Source organism: Odontomachus brunneus, unplaced genomic scaffold (genome assembly GCF_010583005.1).
Source record: "Odontomachus brunneus isolate Ranch 3 - 2012 unplaced genomic scaffold, Obru_v1 Obru_scaffold_026, whole genome shotgun sequence".
Taxonomy (NCBI): domain Eukaryota; kingdom Metazoa; phylum Arthropoda; class Insecta; order Hymenoptera; family Formicidae; genus Odontomachus; species Odontomachus brunneus.
Window position 1 is genome coordinate 2,014,198 of NW_022639476.1, and position 19,613 is coordinate 2,033,810.

Below are 19,613 nucleotides of genomic sequence, written 5' to 3' on the forward strand. Positions count from 1 at the left end.
GGAGAGAGAGAGAGAGAGAGAGAGAGAGAGAGAGAGAGAGAGAGAGATGTAGAGTGAGGAAAGGAGATGGGAAGAGAGAAAGATATATATATATATATATATATATATATATATATATATATATATATATCACCATATATATATATATATGGTGAGAGAGAAACAGAGAGAGATGGCTAGGGGGAGAGGGATGGAAAAGGTGGAAGAGAGGAACCAGTAGAGACACGAACGAGGAGCGACAGAGATACCAGACGTACGAGAGAGGAAAAGGGACGGACGCAGTGGCGTAACTAAAGGGCCCGCAAATCTCGCGTCGTAATTCTCAAGACTTGAAATCAAAAAATGGAGGGCAAGAAAGGAAAGAAATAAAGAGGGGGCGAGTGAGAAGAAAGAAAGGAATAAAGAGCGGAAGAGAAAAAACAGAAGCAATAGGAAATAAGATAAAGAGAGAAAAATGATGGAAATTAGGAGGGAAGAAAAGAGGGAAAGAGAGAGAGAAAAAGAGAGAAGGAAAGCGAAAAAAGGTAGTGGCGTAAGAAAAAGGAAAGAAAGGCAAAAGCGTATCGGATTCGTCATCTGCGCGTGTAAACCGCACCGAATCGTGCAGATTACGTTTTAAGTCGCGCTTCATTTACTGTGGTATGTGTGCATCGACTCCAACGCGTGCTTTGTTATAAGAAACACAATTGAAAGATGACGACGTGTCTTTCTCCCAATGAAGAGAGCGACGTAACTCTCTCTTTTTTTTACGCGAGAGCTGCGCGAACGTTACGCCTACGCCACTGCATGGACAGATAGATAAATAAAGACAGGAAGGCGGAGCAAGGAGAGGAAGGAAGGGAGTAGAGGAGAAAGGGACGGAGGCTCGAGTGTGGAAGGAGGAAAGGGCTAGAGATGCAGATGGAGAGACGTGCAGAATGCTGCAGAGCGGGCGCGACGCATACGGAAGCCGAGGGAAACGGAAACGGGAATCTACACGGCGAGTAGAGGGAGCGCGGTAGATGTACGTTCTACAACGTCACCGGCAGAAGTCGGGCTGGAATCACGCGTAGGCTACGCCTTTGCCCGGGTACATGGAACAGAGAGCGAGCGGATCAACTTTGTGGTCGACGATGCATTTGCGGTTACTGAATACTACATATTACAGTAAAATGTAATCGCTTTAAATAATTATGCTGAAACGCAACGCCGTCGCTAATGGATCGTAAGCTGTTATTTGTGCGATTCCAATTGAAGGATTTGCCGCTAAAACCGGTTCCTACGTTTTCGCTGAAAGCGCGTTTCCTCGACGCGAAACGAAGTATACAAATTACGTGTTTTCTGGCGCAACTACGAGCTCATGAACGAGAAACAGTGATTCAACGTTTCTTTTTTCTTCCCTCTCTCTTTGTTTTCCTCTTTTTTTCGTAACGTTAATCATGCCAACTCTGTAATTTTATGGTCGATAAAATGAGAAACGTATCCTCGTAATTGGTTTATATTCGCCGCTCGGTAAGAGTACTTCCAAGACGACTACTTCGTTTATCCGATATCAGTTGTAAAGACGATGATAATAAAAAGTGTTGCGGTCGTCAATTAGCCGCGTTTAGGATATACGTAACTCACCGTTACCGACCTTACACCGCTATTCCGTTCAACGACTCATTTAGCGCCGACTAACCCACAGGCCATTAGCTCGAATATGAGTCAATGGAAAAAAAAATCTGATCGCAGAGTTAATAATGCAGGGTTCGCAGTACAGGGCGAGCGTTCGGTAATTCCGTTACTGGCTCGGTGGGGGTCGATGGCGTACACATAGAGTGGCGAGTACATACTGGGGGGGTTACTGGCTACCGGTTCACCTCACCCACGCCACTCCTCCGTCCCCTGAGCCCCCAGAGAACTCGCAGGGGTAGTTGACGGGAGGGAAAGGATAGTAAGCGAGAGAGAGAGAGAGAGAGAGTGAGAGAGATGAGGCCAGCTGCCCCTGGCCATGTAATACGCGCAGATATAGTGGGCCGCCTCTCACGCTAATCGCAGTAATTAAGTCTAAGCTACGGGACTATGGACGACGCCGATCTGTCGGATATAGCCACGATCGACTGTATGTAAGCGCCGACGATGAAGTGATTTACATCGGAATCGTTCGATCGACGACGGACAAGAGAGCTCGTGCGGAGCGCCGCCGGAAAATTTGTCACCGGCCGTGAAGTCAGCCGTGAAAATAAAGGAGAGCCCTTTGCCTCCCGTCGAGCTTTTCACTCCTCGTGTTCCCCGCTCTTTTAGTCCTTCAGCCGCTCTTTTTCTTTCTCATTACACGGCTTTCGGGGCCGGATAATAAACAGGAACGGCCCTTCTTATTTTTCGTCTCTCCGGTGGTCGTTCACCGATGTTACGCGATTCCTCTCTGCGCCAGTTAGTCTGCGTGTTTCCACGAAGACCGGCTTTAATCCCTTCCCGGGCCAGCTTTCCTGAAACAGGTGATTAGTTCTCTTTTTCTTGTTCTTTTCTTTCGTCGGAATGACGCTCGATGCCGAAGGTTGTTGAATGAGAGACCGATGGTAGCTTTAAACTTGACTATATTGTGTCGGATCTCGATTCCCCTGATGTTTTGTCATTTTTCTGATTTTTTTCTATTTTTTTAGCTAATATGATCATATAATAATATATTATACATAGAAATGACCGTTATATATTGCGGTCAGCGGACATTTATAGCCGACATTTCGCCATTTTTTAATTTCACTCTTTCATTACTAGTTTAAACGATACTTTTGGAAAATACCGACATCTAATTACTTAGCAATATTCCCTGAAAAAATATTCAACTGTTTTTTCAACGTTCGAAAATAATTTTGAGTGCGTTCATACGAGGACGCGCCGAGTATTATCGTCGGTAATTGGAAATCTCTTTTTCGCAATTATTACTATCATACACATACACATACACATACATACATACATATATATATATATATATATCTGTTTTCCTCTCTTTTTTCCCTTCTCTCTTCTTCACCTTTTTCTTCCTTCTCATTCTCTCATTTTACTGAATTTAAAATAATATTCCTATATGTGTTTCGTAGCGCACGATGACACGCTGATCGTGAGTAAGGAATTCGATAATTCACGGTTCGAGCCGCACGACGCAATTATTTGTGAACACCTACGCGCACACGGAATGACACGGATTTCTAAGTGAATATCGATGGCCTCGCCTCCACCGCCAACGCTTAAACGCCGCGCGGTGAGTCTGTAATCACGTATAATCACGTAAACCCGAACCCGTCGGTTATCGCGAGGCGTTAATTCCCGTACCGGAACGTTAATGATATTCTATCAAAGCGGAGATATCGCCCGGAGTAATTAACGTAAACGAGCCGCGCACATCCTAAGGATGCGATACGATACTCTGAATTATAGCGAGAGCTAGACTCTCTACCGTCCGACGACCATCGTACGTTTCACTTTTCACGTGAACGCGCGGCTACCTTGCTGCGCGCTCGCACCAACACACGTACACACACGATACACACACACCTATCATGCGCGCGCACCTTCATGGACGTCGGGCCTGATAGTGATATTCCGTCAAAGCGGGAGATATCGTTTAAAGGATAATTAGCGCGAAGGTGTTATATCCCGGGGACGCGATATGATATTTTAAATTAATGCGAGTGCGAGAGGTATATATAGATATGCGACTTGCGCGTTGCTCGATTCTCACGTCTCATTAATGCTTAATTGATCGGATAGAGAGACTTTCATGCGAATTATGTTCGATCCGATATATCGCTGTGAAATCATATTATACTCGTTCTATCGTGAATCGTATTAATGCGACCTCTTCCCCTTCTGTCTCTCTCTCTCTCTCTCTCTTTCTCTTTCTATCACTATCGCTTGCATCTTTATTATCTCTCCGTGATTCGATCTACCGTCCCATCTCATTATTTTATCATCCTCAGAGAAGTCCTCCGCAGGTTTGGGCCCGCTCGCCGAGCAATTGCCGAACCGCGAACGGAGTAGCAGCCGCCGCGCACCGTCGCGTGCGTTTTATCATCGAGATTTCAATAGGTAGTTAGAGACAGGTAAAATGACGAGCACAACCGAGTTATTTAAAGCGACCGGGGCAGGGCAGAGAGCGACGGAAGGTCCGGAGAACACAATGGGGAGCGAAGAGTCGAGAGAACACTCCCGTGTTTTGCTCGTGTGCTACGCGCCGGCTCCTCTCTCTCTCTCTCTCTCTCCCTCTCCCTCCCTCTCTCTCCCCCTCTCCCTCTCCCCCCTCTCTCTCTCTCTCTTCCTCCTCTCTCATTTTTTCGTTGCCTCCAGTGCTCCACAAGAACAAGTGTGCGGTCGTCCTTTATCCCGCCCTCTCTTTATCCGGCGCGATTCCTATCCTCTCTTTCTCTCATTCTCACTCTCGTTCTCTCTGTCTTTCTCTTTCATTTACTCCCTGCCTCTCCACCCCATCCGTTTGCACCCGCACGCTTCCTTCTCCCCTCGGCCGCTTCATCCTATTTGCTCTACCTTTTCTTTCTACACGCGCGCACGCCCGGCTTGTTCGTTGACTCAGAAACGTCGTAAATTATTTTACACGCGGGCACCGGCCGGCAGGCCCGCGTAAGTTAATGCGTTGCAGCTACGCGTAACGTATTTGCATAGGCGCTGAATTGAGGCCGTAAGGCTAATCGAGAAACACGGGATGTAGATCGGTAATAATTTAGTAGAAACTGTTCTTTTTTTCAAAGATCCTACCTCGAGCTTCTCGAAATTCACGTCAGCTGTCTTGGATTACGTGCATCGACCGCGAGAAAGGTAACGATTACATAATCCCGATTATCGATAAATTTATATTCCATCCTACGCGCAAGAGATACCTGCGTGTATTCTACATTGTACATACGGCCGTTAATCACGCGGAGTTAATCGCGGTCAAGCGTCGAGATTGAAAGCGCCGGATCGATTCCGGTGGATCGACGATTCGGTCATTGCTGGCGCGTTGCGGGAAAATCGGCATCCTTTTGCTCAAGTAACTTCGCAAAGTGGCGAGACGTGAAATTCAATTAGCGCGCAAACGGCGTTGCCGGCGGCCGAGCCGAGAAGAAAGGGTAATTAGTCTACTTACGATGCGCCGGGTGATTGGCAGGCGAAATCGTGTTACGTGCTAATTGAATTAGTGCGATTTCGGCCGCTTTGAGAGTGTAACAGGTGTGCTTAACACGATGCGATATAAGTCGTGCCATAGTTTCGCCTAAAATCCCAAACGACGACGTCTTCGGACTGTGTCGTAAAGAGAGAGAGAGAGAAGGAGAAAGAGAGAAGGAGACGGAGAGAGGAATAAAAAAGAACTTCGTAATCCGTTCGGGACACGATCGTAAAGAACAACGTGCGCGTTTTTCCTCGGCGATAAAGGCGACTCTTTATTGCGAAAATTCACATCGTCGGTCGCCCTAGGGACTTTTGTGAAAATGCCGGCGGCCTCACGCGACGTCGTAACACAAGACACGGAATTTATTCATTACGAAACACCGCTCAAAGGGTGCTCTCACTTTTTCACTTTTCCATCTGATATTTTCCTCGGGATGGAAAAAAATTTGAAAAAAATTTCTGAAGAACAAAAGTTACGTTCGTAACGTTGAGAGCAAACAATATTATAAAGAATGATTTTCCAAGACAGAGTTTTCAAGCTTGAGTCCATTTTTCTAAATTAAATCGTTATCATCTTGTTACTCAATTTTAATAACAGTTTAACAAAAATAATACGGGTAGCAATAATTTTATTATCAATATAATCATTGCTCACGTCAATGTGCGTAAAAAATCACCGAGAAAGAGGACAGAAAGCGTGCAAAAATTCAACGTGAATTTACAAACTATTCTCTCGGTTCGTTGACTCTTACACGGAGAATCTTGTCGGATCATCGACAATTTTTGGAAAAAGTCACGTGGGCAGATTAAAACGGACCACCCTGTATATTCGAAGCTACCTGAGCGGCAATTTCGCACGATTCGTTACGCTACAGGCCGCAGAGAGAACAGCTCGCTCCAAGGTAAACAGGATAATCGAGTTTTTCGGTCGTGATTTAAAGAACTGGAATTGATTATCGCGAGATATTGCGGTCCTCGTTGGCCCTCGACCATACACGCCGTTGATGGCCTTCGCGACGCGCCATTGGCAGCGGTTGGCGTAGTGAGAGAGACGACGCGCGAATGGAAACCCACGTCAATTCCTTTTAAGACCGTAAGAGACGTATCATCAAAGACAATTTTGCGAGTTCGCCGGGGAAAATGGCCGTGCATCCTGAGAGGACGACGTCTCTTTCGCGTCACGCTCGTCACACTCGTCGCACTCGCGACACGCCGATTTGCAAGACACCGGCGCGTCCTACCGCTAATAACCAGCGGGAAAAAATCGTGGCCGAGGACGCGCGCGTCTGTTTTCATAAATAAATTTCACAGTTTCACGGTGGCGTAGGTTTCAATGACTCCGCGCGGGCACGCGGCGCTCTCCCCGCGGCGTTCCCTCTGTTTGCGAAACGCCACTTCTCGGCTCCGTAACGAACATAATCTCGCCGTTAATCAAGTCGTTTCCGTTTGTGCTACTACCGCTGCGCCGGTAGACGGCCACACAAATAAACGTATCGATGGCGACGTAAACAGAATGAAAGGCGTCACGGTGGTAGCACTTTGTTGCGGCACAACAGATTTTCCCTCGGCCTTTCTTTTTGTTTCCGACCGCTTCGCACCGCTCGCTCTCTGTCTATCTCCCCCTTCCTCCCTTTGCCTCACTCTCTTTCTCCCTCTCTCTCTGTCTGTCTCTATCATTCCTTCTCATTCTCGTTCGCTACGGCGAGCCGCAGAACAGAAGACTGCTGTTAGACTACGGTAGCGGCGGCACTCGACGCATTAGTAACCCCGCTCTCGTGGAAATCCGCTTAACTTCGGCAGGACCCAGAAGGAGCCGGAGAGAATTGTCAACCGCACCTTCCGTGCCTTCCGCGCTGAAACTACTCGCTGTCGTAATTATCGTTACGACGAATAACGATGCACGGTGCACAATGTGGCAATCTGTCGTTGCACAATTTTTTCTTCTTTTTGCCTTTCCTTGCGCAATATTCATCGAGGCGACACTTTACCGTCGGAAAAACCAATATTCCATACAGTCCGAGATCCAATGGCGTGCAAGAATTGTGCAATAAAAGCTGTGCGTAAATAGCATCGCGTTACCGCGCGTAATTGCCCGTTTTTCTCGTTACGTAAGGCCGTGAGAGATACAAACTAGAAACTCGGGTTAGACGAGAGAGGTCTCGAGATATAGCAGGAATGAGCGAGAAAGAGAGAAAAAAAATAGAAAGAGAGAGAAACCAGGGATACTGTCACGCCCGACTAACACGGCTGCTCCTTCGGCCTCCGTTAAATCCGACACTGCGGTATCTCCCTTTCAATGCTGTAGCTTGCCATCTGTCAGTCGACTAATCTATTATCTGGCGATTTTTCAACGCCTCTTTTTCCGCCCCCATTTAGTCGAGTAAAACCCGAAAAATTGGCTAAAAGGAAGATATTCGAACGAGAAGGATCATGACCAACGAGCGTATTCCGTTATATTTGCACCAAACGTCGCCAAATATTAGATTGTCAACGACAGTAATCCCAAATAATAAATTTGCGCAAACACTTGCGCATCGTCTGGGATCATAGGGAACGTGAAGCATCGTGATTAACACATTTGTTAATCTTTATTTAAATATTATCCAATACGCGTGCTGCTTTTTTCTATTATAAAACATTGTGAAAGTATCAATTCCCGGACACGTATCTAATTCATATTGTTTCGCTGCTTGTTTAAATGCGAATACTTAAATTCTCAACATAGAATGTGTATATACGGAATGAGTCAGTACTATTGCCAGCTAGAATGTCTTCGAAGCAAGAAACAAAGGTAATCTTCAGATCTTCGAAGTTAGTTTTGAGAAAGCCACGACGCTTTTTTTTCTAAGTAGAATATTTAAGTAGACACAATTAATTTGAAGATCAACTTTTTGTTTCTTGCTCCCAGAATATCCCAGGTATCAATAATTGCTGATTCACCCTATACATATTTTATATTGAAAATTTGAATATTCATTTTTCGAAAATTCATTTTTAAAAACCGGCGGGCATGCATAATTCCGAAAAAAAGTATCGAAAAATTCTAAAGGAATAACGTCACAATCCCAAAAACTGAATACCCCGGGACAATGCATCGAAATATTGAAAGCGTGAAGTTGTCAGTAACTTGTCATGGAACTTTGTGGAACAACTCTATGCTTTCAATATATTTCGGGGGATTGTACTCGGTTTTTGGGATTGTGACTTTTCGAGACAATAGTACGCCTTCGATATTTCAGGAAAATCGTTTTTCGTTACATTTTTACCTCAGTATTCAGTTTATGAGATATTTGGGACTTTTCGGCACGTTATCCTACTTCCCAAATTTCAGGATTAAATATGTTCACACCTAAAGATCAAAACAACAAGAACGACTATAATTAGGTGTCTTCAGGCGCTGTTTTGAAAGAGCTTAGTCTGTAAAATTGATCTGAAACATATTCAAAGGCAAAGTTTCTCAGCCCGAGGTAAATGCGACGTGGAGAGTCGTCCCTTCCTTCCCTCCGTATCCGATTACCCTTGACGTTCGTGTGCATTCGTGCGAACGCTGATCCGTCAGTGCACGCGATCTTATTTGCGTGCCGAAACTAGCGCTCAGACGCAGATGTATCCGCGCAAGATATCCGTTATCTATTTCATTAGGTGTGTCCATACGAACGAGCCGGTATCAATCACTGCACGTATCCCACGAGCAACGCGACAAGGACAGCCTTGTTCATCCGCATTCGCACGCATCGAACGCGCGCGCGCACGCACGCACGCATGCAAGCACGCACCCCGAACCAGTACGTATATACGTTTGCCTGTATCCGGTTAAAGCGAAAGCAATCTCTCCGCTATCTACCGGATCCCGGGATAGACGGATGATCTCAGGTAACGACTACCAGCCAGCCAACCAACCGACCAACCAGCCAGCCGGCCAACCAGCCGCACGGCTCGTGTGGTGCGAGATATACGCTCGGTAATACCCCGCAGATACTCGATTAAATCCAGACGCGACAAAATAGCGGGTAAACGGGTGCGTTCTGTCTAGCGCACGCGCCGGCTTTCTTTCTTTGGGTCGGCACCGATATTTCAGGCAATCGCCGCAAACACGAACTTCCGATGACGTCGAGGCCATTCGCGCACGCAACACACACTCGTGACGCAACGGGATAACTCACAAGTAAACCTACCCAAAATTTACGCTCCAATTTCTTTATAATTTGGCACAAATGCAGAAGTACAATAAATATTTAGGTTATATTTTTTCATTTTAGCCCACTTTGAGTTTTTCAAGTTTATAACTTTTTAATGTTCTCACTCCTATCATCAACAGGTGCAACAAAAATGCATAAGAAATAAAATTGAACACAAGATATAGTTCAATAATTTTAACAAAATCGGCATAGCTGAGACAGGAACCATTTTAAATTTCTTTAGCCGAGATTCCCCAACCGAAATATTTAAAATCTCTGCTAAATTAGTCAAAAACGGTTCGAATCTCGGCCAAACCGAGAAGTTATTTGTATAAATAATTACTAATCTGTTTGTAACATTGAAAAGCTATAACTGTCCGTGAAACTCAAAGTAATCAAAATGAAAAAATATGTCCTAAATATTTTTTATACTTCTATATTTTGGCCCACTTTGAAAAAATTGGAAAGAAATTATTTATATAAATAATTTTTCAGTTTGGCCGAAATCATTTTTAACTAATTTAGCAGAAATTTAAAATATTTCGGTTGGAATCTCGGCTAAAGAAATTTAGAATGGTTTGTGTCTTAGCTAAACTAACTTAGCTATGCCGATTTTGTTAAAATTATTTAACTATATCTTGTATTCAATTTTATTTCTTATGCATTTTTATTGTACTTGTTAATGATAGAAGTGAGAACATTAAAAAACTATAAAGTGCTCGTGAAACTCAAAGTGAGCCAAAATGAAAAAATATGACCTAAATATTTTGTGTACTTCTACATTTGTGCCAAATTAGAAAGAAATCGGAGTATACCTTTTAGGTAGGTTTATTTGTCAGTAATTCGTTTCGGAGGAACGATTCCGGCTCGAAAATACGGTATCGCGAAAATTTCGCTTGAATAGCCTATCAGATATCTCTTTTCTCTTTTAGAAAATATCTTATTTTTTATGAAATCATTTTCGCGAATCGGTTTCAAATTGTGAAAGGATACTCTTTCCTATATAAAAATATATATTGTATTTACTTCGCACTGCGAGAGAAAGATATGGTTAATCTCGTTAAAGTTATAATCATTCTTGGTGCTTACTATATTTTTTATGACTTTAATTGCACTTGCGACTGCTAAATCTCGTAGCACTGAAAGGAGGAATGATCCCGACTCGAAAATATGATATCAAGGAAATTTCGTTTGAAAACAGCTTATCAAATTTCTTTTTTCTTTTAGAGAATATTTTATTTTACGAGAAAGAGAAATCTCCGGATTGATTTAAAGTTGCAAAAGTATATTTTCTTCTCTCCGTATATGTACATTATATTTATTCTGCGCTGAGAGAAAAATACGGTTAATTCCGCTAAAATTATCATAATTTTCGGAGCTGTCCATATTTTTTATTATTCTAATTGCACCTGCGACTACTAAATCGCGTAGAATTGAAAGAAAGAACAAACCGTCTTTACGTCGCGTTGAAATTGACAGAGAAATGAAGGAAGAGAGAAAATGAGAGAAGTGCAGAGGCAGGAAGGTGGAAGGAGTGACTAAGGTATCACGTGCCAAAGAAACGTTAAACACATTTCGAACGTTTGTATAGAGCAATTAGTATTTATAACAAGGGTAGAGACCGGCTTCGGTCGGTCGGTCGGTCGGTCCGGGGGGAGTACTCACCCTGTAGAATGAAACGTGCTCCCCGGCCGGCGGCGGGGTGTAAGGATGAACGGAGAGGTACTCCGAGGAGGAAACAGAAACGACGAGGATAAAGGGACTACCTCGGCTGTTTGCGAGGAAGGGCGAGTCGCGGTGAGAGCGGCGCGGAAAGTGGAGAAAGGGCAGAGGGTTGGCGAGACCACATGCCGTGAACACTCCCCAGTGGCGTCGAAACGTGACAGGATTTTCAAGTGAGACCTTTGCGCCGCGCCCGGGTATCCCTCCTCGCCTTCTTCTCGCCCTTTTTCGACATCCCCGCCGAGCGTACTTCCTGAATTCTCGCGCGAAAAAGTCGCGGAATTTCTCACCTCGGTCAGATATCGCGTGTAAATACACAACGTGTATTGTTTCCCTTGCAAATACCCGTCTGGTTGCAGAGAGGGAGAGAGGAGGAGAGAAAGAGAGAGAGAGAGAGAGAGAGAGAGAGAGAGACAGATAGGGATAGAAAGAACCCGCCGCTAACACGTGGCCAAACATGAAGGGAATTACCGAGGCATCACGGAGAAAAGTTTTCTCCTGTATTCCAAGAAGTCACGAAGACTGTTGTACGTTATGAAAATATACGCGAAATCATTTCTAGATGCCGTATGTTCCCGGAAATGCGTTTCCGTATGTAGATCTCAACGATCCCTCAATCTCAGGTACACGACGTCGCCCACCTGTCGCCGTGACATATGGCGTTGTAATGAGCGCAAATTACTAGCAGCTATGGAGTCCCCCAAATTTCCCTTTCACTCTGTCCCTCTTCCTCTCGAAATTTACGGTTTTATATTTTAACATTGTCTCCTTTATTGTCTCCAGTTTATAATATCCGACATCTGCGTGTTTCTTGATACGAGAAATCTTCATCTTTACGCGAGATCGTCTTCCCCTAAAAATTATATCAATTAAAAATTTTAATCGAAAGATATTCACAAACAAGCTCGTGACTCGCGCAACTCTCTCTCTCTCTCTCTCTCGCACGCGTGTCGCAAAGTCGAGCAGGTACGTCGTCATCGTCATCGTCGTCGCATCATGTAGCACGTATCGCGCGTGTAAGCGCGTTTATTGTTGTAACGCAAAGCCGATGTTCCGTTACGGTCACGGTCGGCATTACCGCGCCTATAATTAATCAAAATTACTCTGTCAGCGATTGGACGCAAACAGCAATTCGGTCATTAGCCGAAGCGCTGTTAATTGCGACGGGCGTTAATTAGAAACTCCGACGCGCTATTCTGCGTTCGAATACATCACGGTATACAGAATTACGTTGCGAGCCATACCGAACTATACTCAGCCAGCCAGCTACGTAAGCGTGCGATCGTTGCGTTGCTAAATGTTAACCTTTTTCGTTATCGACCGCACATACTCTTTCCCCGCTCTCGTTTATGGCGGCACGTGTCCTGACCCGCGGCCACTTCCAAGTTGGAAACTGTCGCCGGACTTTTCTCACGGCAGTGAGTTCGCAACCGGTCCAAATCGCTCCTTCCTCGCAATTGCAACCGCAAGCGACTTAACTGCAGCTTACTTAATTGCTCCTGAGACGGAGGACGACGCGACGACTCTTCGGTCAGATAATTTGTGCGCCCCCTGTTAGCAGAACTTCCCCAACAATGCTCCTCGGCATTCTTCGACCTCTTTGAGTGATTGTACCTCGAAACGTGACGCATCACCGTACGCGCTCGATGTTCCCGGCGGCGTAGAGCTTCTCGTGGAGATTGTCGTGTGAAATTTTAGAATAATATTTTTACCCCGGTTCTCCGCGATAACTTATCGTATCATTGTAATTTAGAAAAGTTTCCGTTACGGGGACTTAATTGAAGTATCTCACGTTGACTACATTATCACAGCTATTGCGCGACGTATCGATTACTCTCGCCGACCCTCCCGTCCGCTTTATCGTCCCCTGCAGTCACATTTTTGCGTAGACACAAGCGCGAAATAAGATAGTGGGAAACAGAACGAAGTAATTCGCGAAGTAGTTACACCTAATTAATCCTCGATATCGTATGCAGCCGTGTAGATATCGCTGGCTACTCTCGCCTCGACTATTCTGTCCCATGAATTCCTCTCTCTCTCTCATAGTCATCTCGGTGTCGGCTTGCCAACGCTCGTGGAAGATCCTGACAATAATTATTATCGTCAAATAACAGACCGCATTCACCTGTCTCGACCAGGTGAGTTAACGAAACAAAGAAGGATAGAGGTGAGAGCGAGAGAGCGAGGGAGCGAGTGACGGCCGTGGTAATATGGCCGCCCGTAATTGGCTACATTGTTCCTATGAATTGATATGTCATTAATATTGATTGGCTGCGAGCCGCGGAGCTTGCGTCGAGCGCGGTCGAGTTAAGGGGAGGGTTGCGGGCGAGGGGAAGAGGGGACTGAGGGGTTTCCAGCGGCGAGACCAGGACTCCATGAGCGGGAGTGGGATATCATCGGCTGGTTGGACCAGGATAAAAGAGCAGGACACGTGCGAGAGAGGAAGGACGACGTCCTCCCGTGGGAGCGAGAGGGGAATGCGAGCGATGCATGGCTGGGCCGTGATGCATGCGTTATCCCGCGATGCACAATGCGAGCCGCGTAATGCGATTCGTTCGTCACAACTGGTTTTCGGTTGGCGCCTTTTGATCGTCCGCTTTGGCCCCGCCGCGCTGTATCGATGGGCAATATCGCGACTTTGTTTCACCCTCAAAGGGTTAAACACGATCGTGGGTCTCGGAGTGCGGGCTCCGACGTGAGCGCGACTCGATATTCTAGACAGACGGACAGAGAAAGAGAGGAGGAGAGGAGAGGGAGAGAGAGAGAGAGAGTTTCATAACAAAAACGTAAGGGATGATTCTGTTTGACATCTGGCTATGTCGGTTTTATCTTTAACGAGACAAATCTACAAACAATAATGTCTATGCAGCACAAACGCGTAGAAATTTGTTATTAACTCTCGGCGTACTGTCAACATCCATTGAACTCAATTAGCTTATATTTCTAGCAGTTCTATTTTTAAGAATTTCGTGACTTTAATTCCATTTCAAAGATTTTCCAAGGAAGAAAGAGAAAGAAAATTTACTTTTTTAATTTTTTAATTTTTGTGAAATTAATTAATCTCTTAATTTAATATAACAGTTATATACAGCGTGAGGCTAAAATAAATAAATTTTGACGATATATACGCGCGAGTCGCAGGAACGATTTGTGAGGAACAAGTTTCGATTCAACCGCGAGAAATGACTCGTCACAAAAGGGTTTCGAGGATTTGTGTTTATTTCGCGTCAGTTCATAACGGAGCGATGTTTTAAAAGTACCATTCCGGCCGGTCTGACTGCGCGACGACACGCTCCTTCGGCGCAACGGCATCGGTTTCTCATCGATCTTCGTTGCCGCGTTTGGCGAATATATAGACGCATCGGCTGAAATCTTGTACATCGTAACGTATTACGTACGCGGCGGTGCGGCCGGGGAATTTATTGCTTCTTTCGGTGGCGAGGGGCGAGGTAGCTCGCCATTCCCTCTCCCTCTTTCAACTGTTCGTACACACTTATACAGAACACAAGGTTGCCTCTTTAAACATCGAATCTCGACGCTCCTTCAGATAGATATTTCACAGAGCTGTCCTTTAGGTAGATAAAGTCAGCGAATCAAGAGACACGATGGGTAGAGTAGAGCAGGAGGGAGGGCCGGAAGAAGCGAGCTGGAACGCAAAGACCGTCCTGGTATTAGATGGAGGAAAATATAGATAGTGAGAGAGGCAGGGGAGTAGAGCGAGGGTGATGGAGAAAGAGAGGGGAAGAGAGCTAGGTGGAAGCTAACAAGAGACAGATGGCATGTGGAGGACAGAGAAGGGAATAAGGTATAAGGTGAAGTGAGAACGAAAGAGGACAGAAGGAAGAACAAGGACAGAAACTTCTCGTAAAAGTTAGCAAGAGAGAGGTTAAAGATGAAAGACGAGGGGAAGAACGATTTACAAGAGAAAGAGTAGAAGAGAACAAGTGAGAAAGAAGGAACGAAGGAATTGGGAAGGTACGAAGGGATAAATGAAAGAGGAAACATACGCAGGGAAACAGGCCAGAAAAGGAGATAACAGTGAGAGTGAGAAAGACAGAGAAAGAGGGTGGAGCAGAGATAGAAGACACATCTAATAGCAGAAGCCAGCAAGAGACAGAATGAATCTGAGAGACAAAGAAGGAAACGTTACAAGAGGAGGAGGGTTGTGGGAGGAAGTGAGGACGACAGTAGTTAGCAAGAGTCAGATGAAAGACAGAAGACGAAGACAGAAACAAGTTGCGAGGGAGACAGCGAGCGCGAAAGGGGGAGCGAGAAAGAAAGAAGCAGGAATAGATGAGACTGCTGGTAGGAACCAGCAAGAGACAGATTGAACATTAAAGACAAGGAGAGAGAAAATATAAAGCGAGTGAGAAAGAAATGGAAATAGAGTAGACTACCAATACGTGCCAGCAGGAGACGGAGAAGAGCACGAGGGACAAGGTGCATGGATGAGCGAGAGCGAAAGAGCAGAAAAGCAGGATAGACGAGACTACCAACAGGGGCTCGGAAGAGACGGACGAAAAACGAGAAACGAGGAAAGAGATAGGTGATGCAGGCGAGAGAAGGAGAAACAGCGAGGAAGACAGGGGGATGCGATCGGAGTAGGAGTAGAAGAGACTCCCAGAGAGTAGAGTACGAGCTAGCACGAGACGTACGAAAGGCGAAAGAACGGGACAGCGACAAGGTACAAGGGGGAACAGACCGGGCGAAGAGTAGACTCCGAAGAGGAGTCGAGTGGCGGATGTAGCGGCGCGACGAGGACAGAGTAAAGAGAGAGAGAGAGAGAGAGAGAGAGAGAGAAATACACGAACCAGAAGAGATATAGAGGTGATAGTGCGTCAGAGGAAAAGAGAGGTAACGCGTTCGTGGTCGATCAGCGCGAGTGAGATGGAGCGTCTACAACGAAAACCCGACAAGGATAGAAGGAAGAGACGAGGGAGAGCAAAAGAGGGAGCCGTAATTTTTCAGCAGTGTGGCGCTCAGAATTTTAATGGCCTGTCGAGAAGCGGAGAGGCAAGAGCGGGTGCAGGCGGCCTAAGAGGCGGAATATGCGAGCGAGAGAGCGAGATAATGCGACCGGTGAATGAGGACCAGACCGTGAAAGAAATAAACCCGCATATAAACATGAGTCCCCTACCCTCTTCTCTGTTTCTCTCTTTCCCTTCTCTATCTGACTCTCCTTCCTGCTCTCTCCTCCTCCTCGTCTCTGCCGGAATCCTTTATTATTGATACGACCGGCTACTCTCGCGCAAGGAGAGAACTGTACGTACTTTACGTTTACTCTCTGCCACTGTCTTTGTCTCTTCGGCTCCTGTCCGCTCAGTTCCTTTTCTCAGAGATCCCTTAATAAGAGTCACGAGGTAACCGATTCTGATGCGGCGCTTCGGTAGAGCTGATTGTTCCGGCATTGTAATAACAAAAAGGACTTCTGCAAAAAGAAAAACTGCATTACAAACATTATTTTAGACAGAGATTTCAGAGAACAAGTGCAGGAAAGGTAAAAACTAGCGTGTTATCGATATTTCATGACTGTAAGATACTGCATTTTATCTTTTCACTTCCTTTTCCTCCTGGTCTTTTTTAGAATAACGCAACATATATTTCCTGCGATTCATTCGTCTGTACAGCTCACACATCTGCATTGCATATCTGCTTCGCAGCAGCGATACAACACTAAAACGGGAAATTGAGAGACGCACTGTTTTTTTTCAATCTTTCCCGAAAAACGCGGAATGAGCGCGTTAACATAATCTCGTAACTCTTATCAGCGGATATAGTGTGGGATAATTAAATTACACACAATCAACTTCAGCGAAAAAACGTTTACTCCACACGCTTCGATACTCTCGATACATAGCGACTCCTCTAAGAAAGTGAATATTCAAGTTAACAGTTTTTCCGCAAATTTATTGTGTTGACGTTTAGATATTTTCATGTAGAGCGGCCCTGTCTTATTAGAAAGTCCCTCTGTCCTCCTCTCCTTGCTTTCTCCCTCTCGTTGGAGTCGACTTCCCTTCTCGGAGCAGATTAGCTCGCCCACCGATCGCTAGGGGCCCCGTTCAGAGGATTAATTGATTTACATTCATTAATGCGACCAGGTTGAAGCGAGTATTGTCGATATTGCGCCGGAAGAACGGAGTAGTCACGCTGCGCGTCGATCTTCCCCTTTGCGCGTAGACATTTTATAATTTAGTCATCCATCTACTGTTTCGACTGCGGCAAAGTCGACTTACCTGTGTCGGGTATTCTCGGGATAGTCGGTATATCGTTGATGCCTTGGCTGTGCCCAACTACCTGAAGAGTCTTTCCTTGAAAAAAGTTGGAACCCCCGTTGTGAGAGTATCCGACCGCGACGCTTAAGTACCTTTTGATGAAAAAGATAGTATTTTGAGGCACCACCGCGATTCACTCACACTAAACGATTGACCTTAATGACGGTTTTTTCATTCGAAGTCGGTTTTCCTCTGAGAAAAATTCAACGAGCGACTATTATATCGTCGTATTGTATGTTTATAATTCAAAATTTTGTTCCCACTTTTGACCCCAATATTCCATTTATTTTGATATTCTGAAGTCTATATCAACTTCTTTTGATTCTTAATCTATTAAATTTGCCGGAAGAGTCCTCTTTAAAACCTACAAGTGGCATTTTATGCGTTTTTTGTCATTTATGTAATCTTGATATTGACGTGTTCCTCAGGGAAGACTCGAAGCGCTCACGTTCTCTTTTTTAATGAGATTTGGCATAGAGTTGCGTGTTGGGTAGCTATTTTATATTGCCGTAAATTTCAGACGTAAATTTTGCGGCAAATAACGATGTTCTACGGTTTTACGATACTCTTTGCGCCCCAGCATCGAAGATCCCTCCGAGATCGACGCTGATCATCGATACCGACGTGGTAGCCTCTCGCGTCGGACGCGGAAAGCGGAAGGCGAATAAATACGTTAATCGCGCTCGTTGAGAGCAAGTAACCGGCTGACATGCCCTACACACCCCGGCGACACTCGGGAGTTACGGCGGTTATAAATCATGCCCTTATCGTACTGCCATTAAGGCGTTTTATATGCAACGTTTCGGTCGGGATGAGGGAGCAGGAGGAGGAGGAGGAGGAGCAGAGTTGAACTCTGTCGTTAATACACTTTCGTATACTAAAACGTAATGAAATATATTCCGCCATAGATAACAATTTACTTTGGTGTCACGAGAGCGATTATACAGTGTGTCCCGGATCTAATCTGTTTCCTTTTGTCGAGAGAGAGAGAGAAAGAGAGAGAGAGAGAGAGAGAGAGAGAGAGAGAGAGAGAAAGAGAGAGAGGAGAGACGAGAGACGAGATGTTCGGCGGAATTGAATTTTTTCTCGACGGAGACGTCATCAGGCTGCCGCGAGCAAATCGATAACAGATACTCTTCGAGCTCCCTGAGGAACTTGGAAAACATAGACCGGTTTTACAAAGACTTATTCCCGACTTTATTTCGGACGGGCCTCGCTCGGGTAGAATTTCGATTTGTTCGGTGGAAACCGAAGTATGTCTCGTCCCGTGGAACTCGTATCAAAAACTGACCGATTTTAAATCGGTCCAAGAACGGGGGTGACTCTGGAGGGACGGGACACCCCATATATAGAGAGGAATTATATACTTCGTCGACACCTCGTTACACGCGATTTATCAAGCGGAATCAGTAACGAAATCCGGACGACTTTTAATTATAGCCGTCAACGTGGCTGATACGACCGAGAGGGGAGAGTAATATCGGATACCGCTAAATCGAGCCGCTAAATCTTCCGGCGCGAGCATCTGCGAGAGCACGTCGGGGGATTCCGCGCTCTATTCCATCCGCGAGGATCGACAAGGCCACGCCCATCCGGATATCGATTCGTTGACAGCGTTGGTTTTCGCTCACCGGTCGGGCACGCCGAATCCGGTGCGGGATTTACGAGAAATCAGAATCCTCACCGGGACTATCGGCCGAGAACGTTACAGGACTATCCGTGAGCGAGACGTCTTCGGATTGCTTCGTGTTTACGGCGTATAAGAGACTGTTGCAGGTCTCGTTGGCGAAGGGGTACCAAACCCAATTCCGAGGGTAGAGAGAAACAGGGAGAGAGAGATTTTCAGAATACAGAGTTACATAGACGGCAGCCTATATACGGAGTGCGTATATGCAGGAAACTATTATTAAAATAAATCCGAATAAAACGCGCCAAGTGCCATTCTCAAAAAGTTTCCCCTTAAAATGAATATTTTATGTTCGAAACGCGAAGGAAACTCTATGTAGACTCTTGGAATAAAAAATGTGTACCATAACAGAAAGCTTTTAGCGTTTTTCGTGCTTATCGAGGCTGACATTCCTGTGCTCTTCAAAAGAGAGCAGGATGGAAACGCTAACAATTTTCTGTCGGGCGGCAGGATATTTAAATTGTTCAAAATGTGTGCCACGCTGTTCAAATTTGTCTCTTGATTTCAGTTTTTCTACCCTCTCTCTCCCTCCCCCCCCCCTCTCTCTCTCTCTCTCTCTCTCTGTCTGTTTCTTTAAGCCGATTAATAAGGGAGAATATCTCAACGCGCGCGTGCAAAAAGTCG

At 45.4% G+C, this 19,613-nt stretch overlaps 1 protein-coding gene across 3 annotated transcripts in view; it reads left to right on the plus strand.

Annotated features, from left to right (window-relative positions):
* The window catches only part of LOC116842626 (zinc finger protein 608), a 296,735-nt gene that overhangs the window by 13,960 nt on the left and 263,162 nt on the right, over positions 1-19,613 (plus strand). Inside the window, exon 2 of one of the 3 annotated variants that reach the window (XM_032812075.1) lies at positions 3,066-3,085. The exons of 1 other annotated variant lie outside the window; for it this stretch is intronic. The gene's annotated coding sequence lies outside the window, so the exon portion shown is untranslated. One more of the 3 variants, XM_032812078.1, reaches the window with a different exon arrangement.